General features: G+C 37.4%; 1 long non-coding RNA gene across 3 annotated transcripts in view; it reads right to left on the bottom strand.

Moving 5' to 3' along the window:
* Positions 1-127: 127 nt before the first annotated feature.
* Positions 128-20,188, bottom strand: part of LOC123331382 — a 158,011-nt gene continuing 137,950 nt past the window's right edge. For all 3 annotated transcript variants that reach the window (XR_006548009.2, XR_006548020.2, XR_006548003.2), the window contains 2 exons: positions 1,317-1,416; positions 128-279 (listed from right to left, as the gene is read on the bottom strand). This is a non-coding gene — a long non-coding RNA (uncharacterized LOC123331382). The remainder of the gene's footprint in view (positions 280-1,316; positions 1,417-20,188) is intronic.

The raw sequence follows: 20,188 nt of genomic DNA on the forward strand, positions 1-20,188 counted from the left end.
TAAATCTCATTTCCGAGTATGTTTCCCAGGGAACCAGAACAACAGTACCTCCCTGTTTAGCTCCACATGTGTCCTGAAACATACACGGACTACATATTAACTCCATGCACAATTAGTTGCCAAATGACTGTCACAGTCCATGTGAGTTCAGGGAAAATAAAGATCATCAGGCAGGCTGGAGAAAACTCAAATGATGAAACTTCTCAGAAGTTAATGGCGACATAGACTCTTCTACTTTCTCTATTGAATTCAGGACACTCCATTTCTCAGAAATGTCACCTGTAGTTATTTAGATCCAGAAAAATGTCAAAAAAAAAAAGAACCACATATTTGTATATAACAAATGATAGTTGATCTGTATTATGACAGTTATTCGTACTTGTAAGTAGAAATGGGAAATTGTCTCAAGGTTACACAACTCATGAGCTGATGTTCTTCATCTCTTTTATGAAGATAGATGTCTCAGGAGGCTAGAAGTCATGGATCTCTATTGCACCAGATATTACATATCTCTGTGTTCTACTTATACATGAGAATACTATTGAAAACTGATGTCTTAAATTGATTTTGATTTCTAAGAAATGATGAGGAAAATCTAAGATTTACTTTATAACCCATCCTCTCTCTCTTGTACATCTTAACTTACATGGCATCTAATTCCACTAAAATTTAAAGAAAGCCAAAATATTACTTGTGATGTTACTTATTCTTTTACCATAATTGAGTATTTCTCACAATTTCAGCTCTATCCAATTAGCAGTTGTCCATATTTACATGCTGTAAAACTTGAAACACACAAGAAGTTCACAGGTGTGGTAACAAAACAGGCCAAATTATAAAACCAAAGAGTCTAAATACATCTGTGTAATTTAAATGTTAGTTGCTCAGTCATGTCTGACTCTTACCATCTCATGGACTGTAGCCCACCATTTTCCCCTTCCGTGGGATTCCCCAGGCAAGAATACTAGAAGGAGTATCCATTCCCTTCTCCAGGGTATCTTCCCAACCCAGGGATTGAACCTGGGACTCCTGCATTGTAGGTGGATCCTTTACTGTCTGAGCTACCAGGAAAGCTCATCTATGTTATCTAAGATAAACATTATTACCTATTTTCCTTGGTATAAACATATCTTGTGCATTGTACATTCTGCTTATGTATCTTCACTACATGTTAATATAGGTCAATAGCTAATGTTATATAGAATTCAGGACAAATTAGATTATTATGTTTCCTTCTTTGTGGATTATCTTGGTCTGCTCAGGCTGCTACAACAAATACTACAAACTGGGTGATTAAGCAGAAATTTATTGCTTACAGTTCTGGAGGCCAGAAGTCAAAGATCAGGGTGCCAACATGGCTGGGTTCTAGGGAGAGCCTTCTTCCTGGTTTGTAGACATCCATTTTCTCCTTGGACCCTTACATGGTGGAGAAAGAGAGAAAAAAAATATAAAAAACAAACTCTTTGATGTCTCTTCTAAAAAAGTGTTAATCCCACCATGAGGGCTTTACCCTCATGACATAATTATTGGTTTGGCCAGAGTTCGTTCAGATTTTTCTGTAATGTGGAAAAACCCATACAAACTTTTTGGCCAACCGAATACTGTCTAAAGGATCCATCTCAAAATATCATGACACTGGTATTAGGGCTTCAAAATAGGAATTTAGGAGTGGACACAAATATCCAGTTCTTATTTTTCACCTTGGGTGGACTCCGGGAGTTGGTGATGGATAGGGAGGCCTGGCGTGCTGCAGTTCATGGAGTTGCAAAGAGTCGGACATGACTGAGCGACTGAACTGAACTGAACCAAAAAAGTAGGATTTTAAGAATAAAAACTTAAAATTGAGTAGCTTATATTGTCTACAGAATTTTAAAACCGTTTAAATCATTGTGGAGTTTGTGTTTACAAAACATGTAACAGAGCCCTTTGTAGCCATCAGTTCAAAATGTAAGTAAGAATCCTATTCCTTATTGGCTACTTTAATTTTATTGAATGTACATTAAATTATGTTAATATTTCAGTGGGGATATATTAATACTTTCGCACTCATATTACTAACCATTAAACAACTGCTTTATTTTCACGGAATTACAAATAGGAATAGAAAATATGCACCCTTTAAAGTGTTAATATAGGTTAATGAGAGAAGTAACTCCTGGGAGTAACCAAGGAAAGAATAGCCAGAAAGAGTGGAAATGTTAAATTATGAGCTATTTTTAGTGAAATATAATCTTTGAAAAAGTTGCAAGTGACTGAGACAATTCAAACTAATCAAAGAACTACCATAATAGTGGTGCATAGGAGATTTGGTTTAATGCCTAGAGAAGAATTATCCAAAATTAGCATATCAATTATTTGCAGGTAAACAGTTGCTTTTTTCTCCAGCTTGAGGGTGTTCAAAAATAATTTGTTTACTGAAATAATTTATAAATTTCCCCCCAGCAATCTTGTGAATTAACTTGGACATATTAAAGCAAAGTTTGCTACATAATTCCCTCCAAAGTGCTATACCTTCCATCTAGCTAAGACACAATTCTGAATATCCATGGTGTCAACTGTGAGTCTTCCACTTCATCTTGGTTATATGTCTCTCAGGTATGTATGCTTTTTCATTCATTAAATGCTTCTTCTACCAAAATAAATGTTGGCATTAAAATACCTTGACATCAATATCAAAATATTTAATTTAAAACAAGGTTTGAAAAGACCAACTGTCTAAATATAGAAAGATATTTCCCTGACTATACCATAGCCCATCAGGCTCCTCTGTCTCTGGAATTCTCCAGAAAAGAATACCAGAGTGAGTAGCCATTCTCTTCTCCAGGGGATCTTCCCCGCCCAGGGATCAAACCCGAGTCTCCTGCATTGCAGGCAGATTCTATACTGCCTGAGCCACCAGGGAGGCTCAGACTATACTTTATCTTATGAATGATTAGGTGATTCAGTCTTGGCATTGATGGGATAGGCTTGTTCAAATGCCGTGTGGACTCCTAAGAGGGAGAGCATCTGAAAACTTTCCTTGACTCTCAACCAGGCACAATCACCAACAACAGTCACTGAAACATAATGACTGAAAGTAAGAATAGTCATCATGATCATAGAAAACATTTTTGATTAAGAGGATATTTTATACAGAAGCATGCTTTCTGTTTTCAGAAGAATTACAAAATAGTTTCTTCTTGAAATAGTTATTGACAGTATTAAATTTCATTAATTTTTTTTCAAATGATTATAAATTTTCAGTAAAAATGAACAAATCTTAAAGATTTTATTGCAATACATAGTTTAAAAAACAAGGCAACCATCAGCTGGGTATATTTTGCTGCTGCTGCTGCTGCTAAGTCGCTTCAGTCGTGTCCAACTCTGTGCGACCCCATAGACGGCAGCCCACCAGGCTTCCCCGTCCCTGGGATTCTCCAGGCAAGAACACTGGAGTGGGTTGCCATTTCCTTCTCCAGGGTATAGCTTACTTAATATGAATATGTGTCTGTGTAATTTTTTTCCATTTTGTGAGAAGGGCTGCACAGCACAGCTTGCAGAATTTTAGTTCTGTGACCAGGGATTGAACCCATCCCCGTGCAGTGGATGCACAGATTCTTAATCACTGGACTGCCAGAGAATTCCCTACATAATTACTACAGAGGATGATATGGCATGTTGGTTCTGAACTTGGGCTCAGGAGCCAGAGTACCTTGGATCAAAGCTTGACTTCATCAATTCCTATCTGTATGATGTTGCAATTAGGTAAACAAGCCATTAACCTAACTTTCTGTGGCTCTTTTTCCTCACCTAATAAATATGATGATCATAATTATACCTACTTCATAAAGTTATAGAAGAAGGCAATGGCAACCCAGTCCAGTACTCTTGCCTGGAAAACCCCATGGAAGGAGGAGCCTGGTAGGCTGCAGTCCATGGGGTCGCAAAGAGTCGAACACGACTGCAGCAACTTAGCATGCATAAAGTTATGAAGGTTAAATGTGATAATTGTAAAGCAATTAGAACAGTGCTTGCTGCTGCTGCTGCTGCTAAGTCGTTTCAGTCGTGTCTGACTCTGTGCAACCCCATAGACGGCAGCCCACCAGGCTCCCCCGTCCCTGGGATTCTCCAGGCAAGAACACTGGCGTGGGTTGCCATTTCCTTCTCCAATGCATAAAAGTGAAAGTGAAGTCGCTCATTCGTGTCCGACTCTTAGCGACCCCCATGGACTGCAGCCTACCAGGCTTCTCCATCCATGGGATTTTCCAGGCAAGAGTACTGGAGTGGGTTGCCATTGCCTTCTCAGAACAGTGCTTAGCATATGGTAATTACTCAAAAAGCAGTAGCTACCCAGTGTTGCTGGTTAGTTTTCCCATGCAGAAGTTGACTTATAAATTCTCCCAATTTTGTGTCCTAGTTTAGATATTCACGTAATTCATCATGCGTATGTGTAATGTTTTTAAAGCTTCCTACCACTGAAAAATGTATATGTAACATCTGAACATCAAAAAAAAAAATTGAGGTTTGTTAAAAAGCTTCCTATTATAAAGAATTGTGACCTACTTACATTTGGTCTGTGAATAGCCCAGCCTTTCATACCTGAAGTTTAGAACATAAGAAACACCATACTGAGTTGCACCCCCAGCTTCAGCTGCTCGTCATTCTCTGTTTGATAATGGTATCTAGAAGTAGGGCCCAGGGATAATATGGCTGCCCCCCATAAAACCAAACTAAAGCATTCAGGAATGTACACCAACAACCTTAAATACCTTCCCTGGGACCCATGAGGCATCTATGATTCATTAATTTTTGCCAGTCCTTCATGTACCATTTTTAATCAATTTCCATCTAGGAGGATGGCAAGAGAAATACATGTCTACATTCTTTTTATATTTATTCTGAAAATTGTACTTCTAATCTTCACTAAAAGATTTTGTCCTAGAATTCCACAAATAAGGAAATAAATGCTAAAGTGATAAGAAAAGTCATACACGTAGCATATGAGTTGAAAACCATTCTGGACATTTTGAACTTAATTCCTAGAGAAATTTAGTAATGTGATAAAGCCTGGAATGGTAGGGTTCTTTTTCTGAAAACCCAATTATTATCCTGATTCTCCTTATTCAGATAAATGAACTCTTCACCTGGCCAATGAAAATGCTAAAATTCATGCAGTTCATTATAATAGAAGAAATGGATGTTTCCTGAGCATAGTTTCTTACTTTATTTGCTACAAATTGTCTATTTGTATGTCAATATACACTGATGAGTTTTATGTTTCTGCCCTTGAGAAATGTTTTATAATTAAGTATATAAAATGACTTCTAATTTTTACTTCCTTAAGGTGTATGATAATTATATGCATAAATTTGAATTTTAAAGACTTAGTTTCATTTAACAGGGGTTCAAGTATTCCTGTCAGTAAACAATGTTGGGAGATATTGAAGTCTTCAATACCTAGAGCTGTACTTTACACAGCAATGGAGGAGAGTTGATAATATATGTCCCTTAAATTTGGGGCTCCCCAGGTTGCACCAGTAGTAAAGAACCAACCTGCTGATGCAGGAGACAAAAGAGACCTAGGATCAGTACCTGGGTAGGGAAGATCCCCTGGAGGAGGGCATGACAACCAACTCCAGTATTCTTGCCTGGAAAATTCCATGGACACAGCAGGCTGGCAGGCTATAGTTCATAGAGTCACAGAGTCCGGCATGACTGAAGTGACTTAACACGCATGCACGCATGTCCCCTCAATTTCAAGGTATGCTTTTCTTTTATATTTGCAATATTCCTTTTTATATAAAATAAGCCAACCATCATCACTGTTTTTGTTTAAATGCACAAATTGAATAAATAGAGCTTTAATAAATATTATTCATTAAGAGCATTAGTCAGTCAGTTCAGTAGCTCAGTCATGTCCGATTCTTTCCAACCCCATGAACTGCAGCACGCCAGGCCTCCCTTTCTATCACCAACTCCCAGAGTTTACCCAAAACTCATGTCCATTGAGTCGCTGATACCATCCAACCATCTCATCCTCTGTCGTCCCCTTCTCCTCCTGCCCTCAGTCTTTCCCAGCATCAGGGTCTTTTCAAATGAATCAGCTCTTCGCATCAGGTGGCCAAAGTACTGGAGTTTCAGCTTCAATATAGGTCCTTCCAATGAAACACCCAGGACTGACCTCCTTTAGAATGGACTGGTTGGATCTCCTTGCAGTCCAAGGGACTCTCAAGAGTCTTCTCCAACACCACAGTTCAAAAGCATCAATTCTTCTGTGCTCAGCTATCTTTATAGTCCAATTCTCACACCCATACATGACTACTGGAAAAATCATAGCCTTGACTAGACAGACCTTTGTTAACAAATTCATGTCTCTGATTTTTAATATGCTATCTAGGTTGGTCATAACTTTCCTTCCAAGGAGTAAGTGTCTTTTAATTTCATGGCTGCAATCACCATCTGCAGTGATTTTGGAGCCAAGAAAAATAAAGTCTGACACTGTTTCCACTGTTTCCCCATCTATTTGTCATGAAGTGATGAGACCGGATGCCATGATCTTCGTTTTCTGAATGTTGAATTTTAAGCCAACTTTTTCACTCTCCTCTTTAACTTTCATCAAGAGGCTCTTTAGTTCTTCTTCACTTTCTGCCATAAGGGTGGTGTCATCTGCATATCTGAGGTTATTGATATTTCTCCTGGCAATCTTAATTCCAGCTTGTGCTTCTTCCAGTCCAGCGTTTCTCATAATGTACTCTGCATATAAGTTAAATAAGCAGGGTGACAATATACAGCCTTGACGTACTCCTTTTCCTATTTGGAACCAGTCTGTTGTTCCATGTCCAGTTCTAACTATTGCTTCCTGACCTGCATACAGGTTTTTCAAGAGGCAGGTCAGGTGGTCTGGTATTCCCATCTCTTTCAGAGTTTTCCGCAGTTTATTGTAATCCATACAAGTCAAAGGCTATGGCATAGTCAATAAAGCAGAAATAGATGCTTTCCTGAAACTCTCTTGCTTTTTCCATGATCCAGTGGATATTGGCAATTTGATTTCTGGTTCCTCTGCCTTTTCTAAATCCAGCTTGAACATCTGGAAGTTCACGGTTCACATATTGCTGAAACCTGGCTTGGAGAATTTTGAGCATTACTTTACTAGCATGTGAGATGAGTGCAATTGTGTAGTAGTTTGAGCATTCTTTGGCATTGTCTTTCTTTGGGATTGGAATGTAAACTGACCTTTTCCAGTCCTATGGCCACTGCTGAGTTTTCCAAATTTGCTGGCATATTGAGTGCAACACTTTCACAGCATCATCTTTTAGGATTTGAAATAGCTCAACTGGAATTCCACCACCTCCACTAGCTTTGTTCATAGTGATGCTTCCTAAGGCCCACTTGACTTCACATTCCAGCATGTCTGGCTCTAAGTGAGTGATCACACCATTGTGATTATCTGGGTCATGAAGATCTTTTTTGTACAGTTCTTCTGTGTATTCTTGCCACCTCTTCTTAATATCTTCTGCTTCTGTTAGGTCCATACCATTTCTGTCCTTTATTGTCCCAAGCCCATGAAGAGCATTGCTGCTGCTGTTAAGTCGCTTCAATCGTGTCTGACTCTGTGTGACCCCACAGACGGCAGCCCACCAGGCTCCTCCGTTCCTGGGATTCTCCAGGCAAGAACACTGGACTGGGTTGCCATTTCCTTCTCCAATGCATGAAAGGGAAAAGGGAAAGTGACACGACTCTTAGCGACCCCATGGACTGCAGCCTACTACACTCCTCCGTCCATGGGGTTTTCCAGGCAAGAGTGCTGGAGTGGGGTGCCAGTGTCTTCTCCGATTATGAGATTCTTCTCCGATTAAGAGCATTATGAGGCCCTAATTATTTTTTTCCCAAAATCTTGTTCTGTTGATCATGTGACAAAAGTTATGGCCCTGCAATTGTACCCCTAGGAATTTACCCAAGAGAATTGAAAATATATGTTCCCACAAAGACTTGCAAATGAATACTCATGGCAGCATTATTTTTATTAAATAAAAGTAGAAAGAACCCAATGTCCATCAACTAGTGAATGGCCAAATAAATTGGAATCTATTCATACAAGAGAGCATGTTATTCAGTTATAAAGAGGGATGAAGTGCTGTTATTGCTACAAGATGGATGAGCCTCAAAAATATCATGTTAAATCAAAAGAGCCATGTCGAAAAGACCATATATTGCATGTTTCCATCTACAAGAAACACACAGAAAAGGGAAATCTATGAGACAGAAATTGGCAATGAAGATAAATTATTATTACATATAATTATCTTAGAAATTTGGTTTTAAAAAATGCTTAGTATTAGTAAAATTATAAATAATAAAATAGATGCTATGGTAATGATACCTATATACTTATACTTTCAGTATTTTATTATTCATGTCTTTTTATACTGCCTGAGGAAAATGTTTTAATTAAACAATTTCCTACAACAATTGGGACGATGCCACAACATCAAGTATGATTTAAATCTACATACTACAGCATTAAACAGAGATGACTTTAGCATGATTTTTTTTCTGTTAACTATTAAACTAAATTGCTTCTTAGTGTCCTTTCTAATGGTAAAACTATTAAATACCATGGGATAAATTTTGCTGGAGTTTGGTTTTGAAGCTTATTGCCAACCTTAAATAATAAGGGTGTCCCGTGCAGCTTTCTAATTGCTCTACTTGTATCAGCTCATTTAATCCTCACAACAACCAGAAAAAGGACAGGCTAGTTAATTGCCATTTTCCAGACGAGGTTACCACTTACAGAGAGATTGAGGAATCAGCTCAGTTTCACACCACTGGGAAGGGGCAGAGCTTGGATTCCAACCCCAGCATTCATTCCAAAGTCCATGCTCTTGTCCATGACACAGCTGTCTCTTAATGGAGCTTTGCAAGGAAATATTGAGCTTCCCAGGTAGCTCAGTTGTAAAGAATCTGCCTGCCAACACAGTAAGAGATATAGGTTCGATTCCTGGGTAGGAAGATTCCCTGGAGAAAGAAATGACAACACACTCCAGTATTCTTACCTGGGAAATCCCATGGACAGAGGAACCTGGTAGGCTACAGTCCATGCAGTCTCAAAGAGTCGGACACGACTTAATGACTAAACAACAACAATGAGGACGTATTAATATCTGACTTACATTAAGAAGATGAAAAGAGCTCTAAAGTGTCAGAGTTTTCTGTTGACAAGTCAGTTTTTAATGAATGAGTGGACCAGGGAACAACCGCTGTTATTTACTTAAATAAGCCAGAAAAACAATGTAAGTATTATGCATTTGTGTTGCAGGCATTGAGAAAGGTTGCTTTAAGTGAGACTCATAAGTGGCTGTCCTAGAGGAGATTTTATTAAGGAAAAATAATAGATAAGGCGTGTTTGCTTTTGGGAAGAGGAGAGAATCCTTCCACATAATAAGGAAAGGTAAGTGTCTCGTTTTAAGAATTTTTAATGCCAGGACTTAATTTTAAGGAGGTTCAAAGAAATAGACACATGGAAACTTACATTTAAAAACTGGACATTTTAAATTACATTTCTTAAATGGGGTTTTATTATTTGAATTTAAGAGTAAAATAAAAATTTTTTAAAACTTGTTACATTCTCCTCATTTCCATCAATAATCTCAACAGAAAAACAAAGATTACATGGAAGCAATGCAAATGACAGATACACACACACACACACACAAACACAAAGTATCCTATGCGGGAAAAGCTTTCCTTCTGTACAAATAAGCACAGGATTTGGCACAAGCTAGATTTAGGTTCAAACCACGACTTTATTGATAGTTTATTTGGCCTTGTTCAAACTTCAGCATCATTGACTCTCAGGTCCAATTCACACCCCCTTCACACTGTTGTTCTGAAGATTAAGGGAAACAGTAGATGATAAGTGACTTTCCTAAGAAATATGAGCAGCAAATATTAGTCAACCCTTCCTTCCTCCTGGAGTAGAATGGGGAGCCCAGAGATGTGTGTGATTCCTTCCTTAATCTTTCTTCCATGGTTGTAATGACATATAACCTGATAATATCTAAGGAAGCACCTTTAGCTCTTAGGAGAAAAATTATTAAATGTGTGGCACATTTGCATTATTTTTCCTTTCATCTCTATTTTTTTCCCTTTCCTCTCTCTTTCTTCCTTTCCTCTCTACTCTTTTTCAAAAAGTTTCTTTGATCAAGCTCATTGCAAAACAGTATCATAAATTTCTTAGTAATCCTAAACCCTGCTTTGAAAACATTATGCCTCATTTCACAGGCTGGATACCAATTTTCAAAAAACCTGAAATTCACAAACGTGGACAAATATGAATCCAAAAATGTGTGTAATATATGATCACTATTCGTGGTATTCGTTTATGCCAGACTACTGAATTGCACATTCCAAATGTGAGTTACAGCGTTCCTCTGAAACATCTACAGAAAGGATGCTGACACCTCCTGGCCTCTATTGGCTTGGGTCTGGGTTGTGCTCTGCCAAGAGAAGCTGCTGCAGAGGCTGCTTTTGTGGACATTTTAAAACCTCCACACTTTGTCTTGGCCAAAAATTTTGACCTAAATGTGCCAAATGAAATGGTCCAAAAATTCCAGAAAATTCAGTAAATACAACACAAACCCAAAAGAGTTTACAGATGTTAAATATCAACTATAAAATAAGTGTAGCTCTTACTAACATTTTTAGTTGGACAACAAATTCTAGTTAAAATTTCGACAGAGCACTGGTTATAAGACTCTTTGTGACCCCATGGACTGTAGCCCTCCAGGCTTCTGTGTCCATGGGATTCTCCATGCAAGAATACTGGAGTGGGTTGCCATTTCCTTCTCCAGGGGATCTTCCCCACCCAGAGACTGAACCCTGCTCTCTTGTATTGCAGGCAGATTCCTCACCATCTGAGCCACCAGGGAAGTCCTATTAATTATAATACATGCAAATAAAGTAATATTTTGTGCTATTTAAAAGAGTTCAAAATGTAAAAGTTAACAAAGACAGATCTTCAAAAAAGATATATTTTTTTTGCTATTGAAAAAAGTTCCAAACAGTGACTATAACACACATCTATAAATTTTCCAAAAGTTAGACACAGACAGATATATAAACTGAAAGGGAGAATTGTATATTGTTTGAAATTTTACTTTATGCCAATATTTTTAAATAAAATAAAAATTTGTCAGAACTGAACTATTACAGTTGCAGATATGATAACATGATAAATCAAATGGGATTTCTTATACTGACAACTAAGAGTAATGAGAAATTGGATAACTTGTGAACATTATCGATTTAGTAATTCTCAAAAAGGATTTGTATAGTTAACAGAAGGTACAGCTCTTTTGGAACTGCCAAAGAAAGAAAGAAATACCAAGAGTTTAGATTTAAATTATATAATTCTCATATTTGTTACCAAACTCAGTTCAGTTCAGTCGCTGAGTCGTGTCCAACTCTTTGCAACCCCATGGACTGCAGCACACCAGGCCTCCCTGTCCATCAACAACTCCCAGAGCTTACTCAGACTCATGTCCATTGAGTTGGTGATGCCATCCAACCATCTCATCCTCTGTCATCTCCTTCTCCTCCCACCTTCAATCTTTCCCAGCATCTGGGTCTTTTCAAATGAGTCAGTTCTTCACATCAGGTGGCCAAAATATTGGAGTTTCAGCTTCAGCATCAGTCCTTCCAATGAATATTCAGGACTGATTTCCTTTAGGATTTACTGGTTTGATCTCCTTGCTGACCAAGGGACTCTCAAAAATCTTCTCCAGTGCCACAGTTCAAAAGCATTAATTCTTCAGCACTCAGCTTTCTTTATAGTCCAATTCTCACATCCATACATGACGACTGGAAAAACAAAACTACCCAGGAATAAATTTTAAAATTTCAATTTTACATATTTAATATTTTCCAGAAGTGAAAAGCTTTGATATTTTCATTGACTTTACAGCGTAAACAAAATTCCCTTGACACTCCAAAAAAAGGTTAAAATGTTCTACCTTCTCTTCTGCTGAGAAAGAACCCTTCCCATATCAGTAGAAACAGTGAACAATGATCAGTAAAAAGCCTTCAGATCTTTAGAAAAGATCTACTGATAATGAACACAGAAAAATTATAAATAAAGACAACTAGATAGTTGATTATAGGAAGCTTCAAGATTTCCATGTTCATTGCATTCATCTCCTTTAGATCATAACTTTATGTATTCATTCATTCACTCATGTTTAACAAAAAGTGAACTAAATAGAGTACCTGAACTCTAGTGAGAGAGAAAATAAACATATCTAAACTAAAGCCAGAGTCCAAGAAGTGATGTCCAAAAATTTAAAAGATTGAAATATATGCAAATAACAAATCATTGTGTTGTACACTTGAAACTATGTTTCATGCCAACTATATCTTGATTAAAAATATCCAAAAATAGAAGAGCAAGGGAACTGCTTCTAATTCTAGTAAGAGGGGACCAAATTCACCCTTGGACCTCCGACTTGAAATAACAATAACAAATGACAAAAATATATGGAACAATGGTTTTCAAGATACTTGACATCAAGCAATAAAAGATGGTGATTTTAGAGAGATAAAAAGTAAATTAGGTAATCCATTTGATTGTCCCAGATATATTTCCTTGAGGGAAGGGAATTTCCAGGCCACAGAACAGAGAAGAGGAACCCAAGCAGAGCCTGGTGGACAACCTGTGTGGAGATGGAACTGAGAATCTGGGGATATTAAAGTGGCTCGAGTTGTAGAAGAGTACTGGAGAAGAAAATGCCGAAGGTCCAAAAAGGATACTCCTTAAGTACAAATTAGTACAAGGGAGGAGACTCCTGAGTTCAGAGAAAGTAGGACTCCCAAAGGAAAAAAAGTTGATAAAGAATACTTTGTCAAAACTAAAAACTTCTGCTCATAAAGAAAATAAATAAACAAAATGATAAGCCACAGACTGGGAGAAAATATTTACAAAGCATAAATCTCATAAAGAATCTGTATCTTTATAAATAAAGGACTCCCTAAACTCAACAATAAGAAAACACAATTCAAGTAAAAATTGACTAAACATTTGAATGAAAACTTTTCAAAAGAAGATGTATGAATGTCTAGTAAAATCATGAATTTACTCAGTATCATTACTTATTAAGGAAATGCAAATTAAAGCCACTACAAATAACTAAAATTTAAAAGACCAACAATACCAAGTGCTGGTGAAGAGTGGAAGATTTGGAACTTTCATACACTGCTGCTAAGTCACTTCAGTCATGTCCGACTCTGTGCGACCCCATAGACGGCAGCCTACCAGGCTCCCCCCTCCCTGGGATTCTCCAGGCAAGAACACTGGAGTGGGTTGCCATTTCCTTCTCCAATGCATGGAAGTGAAAAGTGAAAGTGAAGTCACTCAGTTGTGTCCGACTCTTAGCGACCCCATGGACTGCAGCCCACCAGGCTCCTCCGTCCATGGGATTTTCCAGGCAAGAGTACTGGAGTGGGGTGCCACTGCCTTCTCCGTTTCATACACTACTGGTGGTAATGTAAGATGGTACAACCAGTTTGGAAAATACTGTTGCAATTTTTAAAAGTATATATATATATATACACACACACACACACACACACACACATATATATATATATATATATATTAGGCTTATTCATATTGATGTTTGGCAGAAACCAATGCAGTTCAGTTTAGCAATTATCCTTCAATTTAAAAAATAAATAATTTTTTTAAAAGCTATATTATATATATGTGTGTGTGTACACACTTACATACTAGCCATTCCATTCCCAGTATTTACACAAGAGAAGGAAAAGCATATGTTCGTACAAAGACTTGCACAAGAATCTTTACTACAGCTTTATTCTTAACCTCCCCAAACTGAAAAAAAACCAAATGTCCATCAAATTGTGAATATAAATCACATTGACATATAACCATGTAATAAAATACCACTCTGTAATAAAAAGGAATAAATTACTAATACACACAGCGTGGATAAATCTCAAAAAAAAATTGTGAGACGTAAAAAATATTAGCCACAAAGGCTAATGTAAAATTCTAGAAAAGGAGAAAGTATAGTCACAGAAAACAGATCAGTGATTACCAGGGTCCAGGTAGTGGTGTGATAATATTAATCGAAAAGGAGCATGACGGAAATTGGGGTGGGGGGAGGGCGGTGGATAGAAACATTCTACAAGGAATATGGCCAATACTTTATAATAATCATAAATGGAGTATAATCTTTAAGATTATGAATCACTATGTTGTACACCTAAAACGTATAGAAGATTATAAATCAACTATACCTCAACTTTTAAAAAGCAGAAGCGAGAGAAAAAGGTGAAAAACTGTTCTACATCATCATTTTGGCAGTGATTACATGAGCATGTATACATTTGTCAAAATTCATCAAATTGTACATTTTAAATTGGTTAGTTTCATTTCAAGTACATTATGTCTCACTGAAGCTGATAATTCTTAAAAATTGCTTATTAGAAATTTTCCACACACACAATTTCATATAATCCCATAGTATGATAACCCCATTTTTATTTTATTTTTTTTGTATTTTATTTTATTTTAGAATTTAAAGAATTTTTCATTCAATAAAAAATTTTAATTAAAAAAAAAAAGAAATTTTCCAAAGAGATGATGCTATTGATTCATGAGAAAAATACAAATAAATTTCTCTTTAACTATGTAACTGAAATGGTTGTCTTCATAGATTTAGCTGATATGTGTTTGGAAGAGTAAATACACACCCAGGCAAGAGCTACACACCAGCTCCAGAATTTCATTTGGTAGTCTCACCTGGTTTTCTGATTGCATTTTAAATTGTGTTACACACACAAAACCTTTATCAATAGTTTTTAATTACTATCCTTCCACAAATAGTTCCTGGCATTAGGAATGTAGAAAATATCTCTGCAGATCTTTATTAATGTCCCTGAAGCCTTGACAAGGCTACTATCCTCCTTTGAAAGAGTCCTTTAGATCCAGGGAATGGTCTATTACCTTAGAATCTGGACATTTAAGACCTTCTCAGAGAAAACAGTTTTGTTAAAACTTTGTGTAACTAGAATTTCAAACCTGTAATTCTAGGAGGTGGGGGAATCATGTTCCTTAACATTATCTTATAGCACCTCCTGGTGTTGTAGATAACTGAAGGTTTAAATCTTGGATGGCCAGTCTCTATTTTTCCCTCAAGCCAGAGAAATTAGAATGATTCTTAATGATGAAAAGTGAGACTATAAATAAATATATACATTATTTACAAAGAAATGAATTGAAGGATTCTTGGTTTGGAACTGCCACTTGTTTTTCAAAATAAATAAAAATAATGCCTACTTACAGGATAGTCTAAACATTAAAAAAGAAAACAGTAGGAGATACACCGGAATTTTTTGGCAAAGAGTGTCTTCTTAGCCAGCCAGCCATCTCTAACCCCACATAGAATGCTCTTGATGTGAAGAACTTCTACACTGGTCAGGGTTTGTCTCAGTCGGGTTCTGGGCAGCTTTTAGGCACAGAAAAGGCTCAGGACCAGTCTCATCAGTATGTAGGTTGGAACTTCTTGAGGCTAAAGAAATGCTTTGCCGGGAAAAGAATGTGGCAAATTCAGACAAGCTTACTTACTGATGAGAAGTTAAACTCTATGATTCGTTCCTCATGCCTGCACACTGACCATTTCATTTTCCCTGACTTATGTAACCAGCCAAAGTAGGAGATGAAAAAAAAAAAAAAAAAAAAAACCTCACTCGGCACATTTTCCTGCATCTGAGTGATTTTGAAATAGTTTGGACCTATGAGGAAGTTGGGGAGATGAAAGCTAAAACGTCCCAAGATTATCTGTGGATATCATTTAAGCATGTTAGCCTGCACCCCAATTCCATAGGTAATTCAGAGAGTCAGCCAGAGTTCCTGTCTTCTGTATGGAAATTGAACAAGCCAGATCAAAGTGGGAAGGGAAACATTCATCATTAAGATACCCACACACAAACAACAATATAGCTGATTTCTTACTAACATCATCCCTCTAATGGGTTGATGTCTTGGTATAAATGCAATGATAAGCTTGAAATTTGTAAATTAATAAATTGGTTAAAGTGATCCTTTACTTAAGTCTTTTCTTCTTCAGTTTATGCTGTTTGTGTATTATTAAAATACTTTTTTACTGTATGGGAGAAAATCAGCAGGTGCTTTTTCATTATTTAAACTCCTCTGGAAACTGAATTACTTAATGTAATTACATCTGGGATTAAAAAAAGTTACTAATAAAAGCCATTAACAGTTCTTAGGGAATCTGACATATATATTCACTATTTTGGAAAGAGACAGAATTGATTTTTTTTCTTTATATTGATTTTGTTTTTCATAAGAATTGCAGAGCAATAGTCAGGAAAAGACGGTAATATTTAAGTTAGTGATAAAATGTACTGTACTCAACTATGTAGATTTTATCCATGAAAATCCATTTTGTTTTGCTGTATTTTCATTCGATTGCATAGATAATGAGGGTTCCCCATGTTATCTCTGGCACAATGAATGATGTTCCTACTGGAATAAAAGGACATGTTAGAACTGAAGCAAAACAGATGTAGATACCAATCATAAACAACCAAGCAGGGACTTCCCTGGTGGCTCAGTAGTAAAGAATCCACCTGCCAATGCAGGAGACACAGGTTCCATCCCTGATCTTGGAAGGTCCCACATGCCCCAGAGCAAGTAAGCCCATGTACCACAGCTACTAAGCTTGTGATCTAGAGCCCAGGAGTAGCAACAACTGAGCCCGTGTACTACAGCTATTGAAGCTCCCACGCCCTAGAGCCTGTGCTTTGCAACAAAGGAAGCCACCGCAATGAGAAGCCCACGCACTGCAACTAGAGGAAAGCCCAAGCAGCAACAAAGACCTAGCACAGCCAGAAATAAAATTAAAAAGACAACCAAACAGGACAGGAGAGAATGCCCAACTACTACTATGAGAAAAAGACAAGTGAACAATGAACAACATAATTTGCGTGTTTTGAAACAACTTTGTTTTCTTTGAAAAAGCCAGAAACTTACGAAACTGCTTTTCCAGTTATACCCTGATTTTGAATAAACAGGGAGGTGTTTTGGGATGGAAAATTTAAGTGCAGCTGTTTTGATATGGAAACCTCCATAATTTCATCCTTGAGCCAACCAATAAAGTACCCGTCACCCTTTTACAACTTCAGAAAAAGCCTTGAGCTAGCATTTCTGCCCGCCTTGATATGTAAAGGCTGCACTTGGCTGGGATTTGACTCTGGGGAAATTATTCTGAAAGGAGAAAGTTAGGAAGGTATAAGCACACAGACTTGTAACACAGCAGAAACATTTGCTTTCTGGTGCAATGAAAGAGCAGCTGCACATTTCTCATGGCCCTCAATTATGATCTATGTATACCAACACCACACAAAAATTCTGCTTTTTATATTAGTGCTCCTACAACTGACAACAAAACCTTGTGTCGAGCAGCTAAAACAAGGCAGAAAGTCAAGCTCTCACGGTCCCAACAGCTCACACAGAGGTGACTATGAAGATAAACGGTCCTTCCAAGCACACACCTTTTGGATAATAATTTGTTTTTAGTCTACAACTTCTAGGACTTATCATAAATTGAGCCATTTATTTTTAAAAGTTAACCCCTTGGCTTCTCATTGAGAACTGTTGTTTCTAATTAAACAATTCAATTGATTTGCTATCCTCTTTATGTCTCATTTAAGATTGAAATTTGCTCACCTTGATCACTGCTTTTACAAAGCCCTGGTATTTCACTTCTCAGCCAGTTTCTCCTCATAAATAGATTTATTTTTCTGTCTATTTTGATGTTGGTCAGTTAAAGAGGCTCTTTCGGCTCCCTCTACGTTATCTTTAAGACAGGATATATATGATTTTCATTGTTCTTCATTTAGACTAAGAGAGAATGTCCTGGTCACATTGCTTATAATTCTAGGCACAGACATCAGACACTGGTTCTCAAGCCAATGCCAGCACAGGACAATATTAACACTGCTTTTTTTGCAAAATGAAAAGACAAAAACCAAAGGGGGAAAAGACAAAAACCAAAGGGGGAAAACACAGGTTTTTATAATGCTGAATTTACTCCATTTGAGTGGCCATCTTTTGATTCTGAGAGCAATTTTTCTTTATGGCTAAAATTCTCTTTTTTAAAATGAAGGTGACTGCAAATGGTAACTGTTTTTAAAGCCCTACTTGACACAATAAAAATGCTCTATAAATTTCCATTTTCTGTGAACTTCTGCTTGTATATGAAATTTTAAAATCTGAACTCATCTAAGACAAGCAGGCCCTTGACTCTCTGGAATGGCAGTGTTAAGTAACAACTAAGAAATGGAGTCAGACGTTTGCTATGGGCAAGTAGCAAAGGCTTCCGACTAGCCTTTAGGTGAGAATGGTTTGAATTGACAGCACTCAGTTCAATATTATATGCTAATTAGTTTTCCTATCTTAACACTTAGTCGAGTAGCGCAAAATAATCACCCATTATTTTTGTCTTCAAAATCTTATGTTAAATATAAATTTGCTCATCAAATTTTTTGTAATAAATAACAAATATTCCAAAGACAAATTTCATCTCCAGTACACCCAAACAACATCTATCAGTGGAGTTAGAAGAAATGAGTTCACTGGAGCTGGCCAAACTTGGTTCAGGCAGAGAGACCTCAGTTTCCTCAGAGAATCACTGGTTGCCATCACAGTCCTTCCAACTATTACGGGTGACATTGGCATCTCACTACTTCCATACACCTTGGATTCCTCTTTCTTTAGATGGAACCTACAAGAAGAATCCCGACCCACCTAACAGGATGTGAACTGAGCTTTACATTATAAAACTGCAGCAATTGTTTTAGTAGTATTTTAATTCCAAGTTTTAGGTCAACACATATAATTTAAAAGCTAAAAAGGTAAATAGCTATTCCTTCTCTCAGGGATGGCTTTCCTGGGAGGAAGCCAGTTTAATGTTTTGAATAATTTTTGGTTGTAGGATCAGGAGGGAATATGAAAAGTACTGAACAGTGACAATTAACATCAGTTTCTCCAAAATCTACCCTTTAAGCTCATACAACTGATGTACTTCTATATAAACCCACACTGTATCTGTGAAGCCAAAAACACAACAGGAAAAACCGACGTCATCAGTATTTTATTACATCTGTGGATATTCTCTTTGTTTGCTTTTGCCTCATGAGATAACATTTTGGATCCAAGTGTTACACATCCACTAGCTGGATTTCCTATGTTCTGCAATTCTCTGAGTAACCTCCATTAATCTAGATTCCTCAAGGGGCTCCAAGGCCATTAGATCCTTTAAATTGAGAGCTGTTCTTTATGAGCCTCACAAAGACACACATTGAATTTCTATCCACAGATTGGAGAAAGATACTGATTTAAAACAGGTGTAAACATAGGTGTTTTTTTTTTCCTGGTTTCTTTGATACGTTAGTGTGATGATTGGTTCATCCCTAAAAGAGCATCATCTAGACTTATTTTTTTTTTTTCTCAAAACTGCCTACTTAAGTGGCACAGCTTCATTCTGTATTATTAGGAAAGAGTATATGCATTAGGAAACATACACTTGTGGACAGACTAAGGTAAATATACCTATTGTGCATGCCCGCTCAGCTGTGTCTGACTCTTTGTAACCCCATGGACTGTAGCCTGCCAGGCAGCTCTGTCTGTGGAATTTTCCAGTCAAGAACACCAGAGTGGGTTGCCATTTCCTTCTACAGGGGATCTTCCCAACCTCCGGATCAAACCCATGTCTCTTGAGTTTCCTGCATTGGTAGGTGGGTTCTTTACCAGCTGAGCCACCAGGGAAGCCTGGCTTCTTTACAAATACACCTAACATTGTCTCTAACAAAAATGTCTATTTTAAAAGTACTTGAATGCAAACTAGTTGGAGAAGGCAATGGCACCCCACTCCAGTACTCTTGGCTGGAAAATCCCATGGATGGAGGAGCCTGGTAGGCTGCAGTCCATGGGGTCATGAAGAGTCCGGCACAACAGAGCGACTTCACTTTCACTTTTCACTTTCATACATTGGAGAAGGAAATGGCAACCCACTCCAGTGTTCTTGCCTGGAGAATCCCAGAGACAGGGAAGCCTGGTGGGCTGCCGTCTATGGGGTTGCACAGAGTCGGACACAACGGAAGCGACTTA

This window comes from Bubalus bubalis, chromosome 1, assembly GCF_019923935.1.
Source record: "Bubalus bubalis isolate 160015118507 breed Murrah chromosome 1, NDDB_SH_1, whole genome shotgun sequence".
In the NCBI taxonomy this organism is placed as follows: domain Eukaryota; kingdom Metazoa; phylum Chordata; class Mammalia; order Artiodactyla; family Bovidae; genus Bubalus; species Bubalus bubalis.